At 36.2% G+C, this 6,586-nt stretch overlaps 2 pseudogenes; one reads left to right on the forward strand and one right to left on the reverse strand.

The window, feature by feature from the left end:
- Window positions 1-1,600: 1,600 nt before the first annotated feature.
- Window positions 1,601-1,719, forward strand: LOC118612208 (annotated as a pseudogene).
- Window positions 1,720-2,586: 867 nt separating this feature from the next.
- On the reverse strand, window positions 2,587-3,402 carry LOC107507136 (annotated as a pseudogene).
- Window positions 3,403-6,586: the final 3,184 nt, after the last annotated feature.

Consider the following 6,586-nt stretch of genomic DNA (forward strand, 5'->3'; position numbering starts at 1 on the left):
TTTTGCCTGGAAATCAGTCTCTTTCTTCTACTTGTTACAACAGAATGTTATTTCAGAATGTATATAATTTATATAATTCAAAATTTAGAAAAAGGGAATATGATAATATTTCCAAAAGCTATGAAACTGAGTATTTTATGAGAAACAGGACATTTGTCTATTAATCTGGAATAATATTACTTAATATCCGTATAGGGGAAACTCACTGTCAGAACTTTAAATAAATTTTGTAAGTTAAACACTACAAGCAGACTTCGTGTTATGTATGATTATTATTCCTATTTCACAGATGAGGAAATTGCTATAGCAAAGACTTAAGTATTTCTCATGGTCACATGAGTCAGATGTGGGGAGCTCTGATTTGAACACATCATTTAAAATTTGCCTCTCTCTCATCTTCTTTCTTTATGTGGAAACTCTTTCAAAAGTTCCTCAGGAAAAAGTGAAACTTCATTATTATAGATTCGAGTCCTCAGAAAAATATTGCATATTCACTCTACTTTGGCTATCTAATCATAGAATTTGTCTATAATCAGTTGTTCTGAATCAAGTTTTTTTTTTTTTATTTTTAGAAATGATTTTATGCAGTGTTTTATACAGACAAAAATATAGACAACTTGAGGCCTTCCTGTGAACTTATGCTCTATGAGACTTGGTAAGCCATTAAAAGCAATTTTACCACCTGTACAGGTTGCTAAAAATTTCAATTGTGCCTACCTACCTTATAGTACCAAGGTGGTAAATTCAGGATTATAACTTCTATAAGATCCACAGTGAGGCGCTTGGCACACAGTAAATTCACCATAATTTATTTTAGTTCCTTTATATCCCGAATCTCAATTTAATTGTCTTTCTCCTTGAAATCTGCTGCTAGCGATTCTATATTTTGAGTCTCCTTTTACTACCAAATAAGAATTTGACTTAGCATCTCCCGCATACCAACTCACCCTCGAACCTTACTTTTCCTCGTCTTTCACACATATTGTTCTTATTAACATTGCCCACTTATAAGCCGAGATGTTTCTTCTCTTCTATTTTTCTCCTGCCACTTCGTTGTCAGGTTCTCATCCTACCTCACCAAACATTCCCACCGGGCTTTCCTCTCGTCCGTGTGCTGCTGTCGGTCATAGTCGATGCTGATGTCTCCCTACATATATGTCTCCCGGCTCTGACTCCTGGGAATCCCCACTGTCTGAAAAATAAAGTCAGTTCCTTAATATGGCCTAAAAGAACATTCACGAAATAAGTCCCCGTTATGTCATTGCAGGCCTCCAAATTTTCTCAACAATTTAATTTCCTCCCGTCCTTTTTGTTTCGCTATTTCTTTTGCCAAGAACTGATTTTCCCATCCTTTTCGAAGTTTATATTAAGTAAGTCCTCTTTTTTGACTATTTTCTGAAACCTATAGATAGTGTGGAATCCTTGGCCCTTAGGCATAATTAGGCCTATTATTAACTTCCACCAGAGGATTTGGTTATTAAGATCTCTCAACTTACTTAGATACAAAACACACATAACTTATTTTTTCAAACTGCGCCCCCAGTGATGCGATATCGAAATTTATTGCAAAATAATGCCTGTCTTAAAAATATTTTAGGCTGTCTACAGCTATGCCTCCCTGAACAAGCCTCATCCCGTCTGATCTCAAAAGCTAAGCAGAGCTGGGCCTGGTTAGTACTTGGATGGGAGACCACCTAGGAAGACCAGGTGATGTAGGAATAAAAAATAAAAAATTAAGGATTGTAAACTGACAAGGTTCTTGCAATCTGTGAGGTCAACCAAAGATTGCCTCTCCTATAAAAAAATATATAGAATTTTTAGATTTATACCATAATTTGTAGTTACTTTGGTTATAAGAGCAATCTCATTATTTTTCTCAGTCTCAGAGGTCTTATGTTGAAATGCTTAATTTAGGGTTTAACTTTCTTTTAAAAATTTTTATTGAAACATCTTTGATATATAACATTGTATAGCATGTTAATTTGGTATATTTAGCACCTCTATCATGTTACATATTAGCATTTCTTTTTAGTTTTCATAATTAAGATCTAGCCTCTTAGAAGATTTGATGATTATAATAAAATAATGCCTATAGTCACTATACTGTGCATTGGAGCTTTAGGACTTATTAACTACTCATTTCAGGTTTGCTCCTTAAACAACACACGCCCTATCCTCACCCCAAAATCCCCTCATAATCACCATCTTACTTTTTGTTTTGCAAATTTGGCTTTTTTAGGTTTTACATATAAATGATATATGTAACATTTGTCTTTGTCTGACTTATTTCATTTGAAAATGTTTTCAAGTGTTCTTCATGTTGTCACAAATGGCAGGATGTCCTTCTGTCTTATGACTAAATAATACTATCTGTGTGTGTGTGTGTGTGTGTGTGTGTGTGTGTGTGTGTGTGTGTGTATAATCTCACATATTCTTTATTCACTCATCCTTTGATGGGCACTTAGGTTGTTTCTATAGCCTGGCTATAGTGAAAAAATGCTGCAGTGAATATGGGGAATGCATATATCTCTTTGAAATCCTATTTTCATTTCCTTTGAGTATATATCTGGAAGTGGAATTGCTGGATCACTGCACAGGAAGGCAATCTGCCAGCCCTCCAAGGTCTTCTATCCTCACCGGTAAACTACGAATTCATTTATACTTCTCTTTTTTCCAGAAAGTTAAAGCTACATTGGATTTCAGATTCCTGCAGAACAAAACACGTGCCATTGTTTCATGGTCCTGAGAAACCTCGGGAAACAAAACAAAACAAAACACTGTGTTTTGATAACGGGCTTTCTGTCTGTGAAGAACCGAAACACTGGAGTTAAACATGCCTGACTCTCACGGTGTAACTTTTAAGGCACGTGGCCCGCACAAACCTGTTCATTTTCTTTATTTGCCATGTCACAGCCCCCACTTCTAGGGCACTGTTTCTTTGTAACAAGGATTTGGGAAAGCGTGTGAACTTTCTTCACTAGATCACCTTATATAGTTTATCTGGGCTTTTCACAGCTCGTCCAACTGTTCTATGGATGTAAGCAGCCAACTGTTTTGGAGATTTCCTAACCTCCTTCATGTTCTTATTAGTGAAATTAGAGAGCCTTTCTCTAGGAAGATCAACGGAATAATCCTCAATATCATTACAAAAGTATCATATTTTTACCATTCTGAGTCTCAGATGCCATAATCTCTTGAATAGTGGCGGTTCCTCAGCCTAGCCCTGGCACTGACTAGCTGGGTCAGCTGGGAAGCCTGGAGGCCCCCTAGGCTCCCAGCCCAGCTTCACTAAGGGCCACTCAAATGCATCTTCACCCACAGCCTGCAGGGAGTGCTGGTTCCATACTTTTTTTTTTAAATTACTATAGCTTTGTTGTATAGCGTGAAATTGAGAAGTGTGATGCCTCCAGGCTAGTTCTTTCTCAAAATTGCTTTGGCTGTTAGGAGTCTTTCTGCTCCATATAAATTTCAGGTTGTTCTTTTCTCTTTCTGAGAAGAATATCACTGGAATGTTGATAGGAATTTAGATGACTAAGTTCAATAGATGGATTTGGGTAGCATGGACACATTCTTTTCACTTTCCCCCAGTGTTCTAGGTCTGAAGTATGGGATAGTTTAAAGAGAAGCTGTTTGGATCTAGCTTTCATGTGTATTTTCATTCCCCTTCTCTTGGTCTGTACATATCCCTCCGAGGTTAGTGAATGTGGGAATAAGAAAATGGCTTTACACATGGGAATCTAGAGGTCTGCTCTTCCACTTATTTGGAAATGCCTTACCATATTATGTCTCTAAAGTGTCCCCTTTCCTTGGGGGACAGGGGCAGCTCTACGGGCTGAGGGACAAGTAGGTGTCCAAGTTTGGAAGAAAAAAATAAAAATAAGAAGTTTTGTTTTTTTAGAAGTGCTTCCAAAATTTATAAGTACTACTCTTTGAGCTCTCTTTTCAACCAATAAAAAGGGTGAACCAACACTCTTCCCTCTTATAAGTAGGAGAGAAAAGAAAATAGGTAGGTACCCTTTAGACAGTTGATGCTAGTCATCTAGGGCCCATGACCAACTTGCTTTAATGCAATTGAAGAACTCTCTCATCAAAATGTTAGTTTTGCCATCATTTTATTACAATATATAGAGGATTCTGAAAGGAAATGTCACTTGAGACATGGACGACTCTAACAAATTTTACAAATTGGAAGCGGTAGCAGCTACCAAATACCAGGTCTTACTTGAGATGTTATTCTTTTTCATATGGCTTATTGAAATCACTTAATTTGAATATTCATATTTGAATATCGCCATGTACCTGAAATTCCAGAGCTGAATTGAGGATAGGTCGGTCTATTAACATCTACTCTCTTTTGAGTAAATCTTTTCATGTGTCCCTCCTTCCGGTGTGGAATTTCTTAGGCATGTGAATCCTGTCTTTTAGATTAGGTTTCTTCCTCTTCCACTGGAGAATGAATCAGCTAGAGAATATTCTTCAGCAGATTTCTGAAAGGAAGTTATCATTAATACTTTTGCAATGGGTTCCTTAGGGCTCAATGAAGACCAGTTTTTCTATGTGCTTTCAAAGGCTTCTAATCCTATAGCTATGGTCAATGGTCCAGATATATCTAACTAAGCCCAATTTGACCATGTGGTGAGAAGATAAGATGTCTCTGGGCCCCATGTTCAAGCTACTTGAATCTAAGCATAGCTTTTTAAATTTCTCTTATTTGGTTGCAAAAATGGTTGGAATTTCACTCAGCTGCTCTAGCACTGTCTACTGTCAGAAATCCAGAACCTCACAAACTAATGCTTTATGACACAAACCATTTACTCTACTTGTCTACATATTGGACAGAAAAACACAATAAAAGTAGCAAATAATTGTTACCTTTTTCGATATTTCTGAGAGTTGTAAGTATAAAGTCTCTCTTTCATCATAACATCCTAAATATTTCTCAGAATTTCATGCTTACTAAAAAATACTTCTTAGATTTCACATGTACATTTTAATGACTATTCTTAAACAGTTCAAAGTTAAGTCATGGCAAGTCACAAAATAGTGGTTTTGATGAAGTTCACATGTTTCTATTAAGCTCTCTGCCTTATAAAATGGCCATTCACTTGCATAAAAATAACCTCTTCCCTGTGGACAAGGTCTCATTTGCTAGTCACTTGTCAAGACTTTATAACAGTTAAGACAAGAGCACAACTTGAAAAATTGGCAGCATGCCACAGGACTGGCCTTGCAAACCACCAAAGTGAAAAATCTACATTGTCTACATTTGCTGAACTATCACTAAAATTTAAACTCACTTGATCAAGTCTCCACCAGAAGTTTCCACCCTTTCTTTGCTGCCAAGTCCTCTTCCTTGGAGGGTTTTCAAAGTCTGGAACCCAGCGCACCAGTTGCTCATTTCCCCTGAATTAAACTTCCTCCCTGAGCCCCAGAACTGTACAGATCTTGCTCAAAGCAAGTGGGAATGCAGGTTTTCTGCAGGGAGAAATTAACTGGTCCAAGAGATAAAGAGACAAGGAAGTTTCTGCTTCTGTTGCAGGTGAGTGAAGAAAGAAGAGATTGTTGAGAGGATGTGCTCTCAGCCTAAAAGTACCTACTTAAGAAGGTTGTCATTAGTATTACTTATAATAGGTGTACAGGCATTTGGCACACATTAAATAGGAACTTTTATTATTAATATTACAGTTAATCTTTTGTGATTTATTTCTTCACCTAAATCAGACTTATGTATGTTGTGTTTTCAACACATTTTTTTTTTCTATAATCTTCTCTGGTCCTTTTAAAGCTTTCTACACTGAGGTAACTTCAAGCAGAAAAATGGTATAAATCAATCTAAAGAAGAAACTAAGAGAGGACAATCTGGTGACTGCCCGAAGCGGGAGGAGGAGTGGGGTCGGCTTGGAGGACTGGGTGAAAAAGTTGAAGACATGAAGTACAAATTAGTAGTTACAAAACAGTCATGGGGCATAGAGTACAGAATAGGGAATACAGTCAATATTATTTTAGTGGCTGTGTGTAGAGCCAGGTGGGTGCTCCAGTAATTGGAGGGATCACTTCATAAATTATATAAATGTCTAACTAATATACTGTATACCTGATTCTAATATAAAATAAAAATAATTTTTAACCTTCCTAAATTCTAGGATATGTTTTTTGAATTTAAAAAATTTGCTTTAGGATGAAGAGGGTAAAAGGGATAAAATATATGGTAGCTGAAGGAAACTAGACTTTGGGTGGTAAACACACAATAGAATATACAGATGTCAAATTATAATGTACACCTGAAAATTATATAATTGTATTGACCAATGTTACCCCAATAAACTTACTAAAAAAAATTGCTTTAATTGCTCTGTTAGCAAAGGGTTCTCATTAATGATATTAAATAATGGTTAGCTTGATTTACTTAATGAATGTATATGATCAGTTTATCTTCATTACTTTGTAAACAGATACACTCAAGTGAATTACCTTAAAAATTCATGCATTCTCTTCTGTAATTTTATATATTTCTATTTTTATTAGAATAGCAAACTTTAACAAATGATCATGCAAAAAAACTAAGAGAATTTATGTCTTTGCTCCT

Source organism: Rousettus aegyptiacus, unplaced genomic scaffold, assembly GCF_014176215.1.
Source record: "Rousettus aegyptiacus isolate mRouAeg1 unplaced genomic scaffold, mRouAeg1.p scaffold_m13_p_15, whole genome shotgun sequence".
NCBI classification, from domain to species: domain Eukaryota; kingdom Metazoa; phylum Chordata; class Mammalia; order Chiroptera; family Pteropodidae; genus Rousettus; species Rousettus aegyptiacus.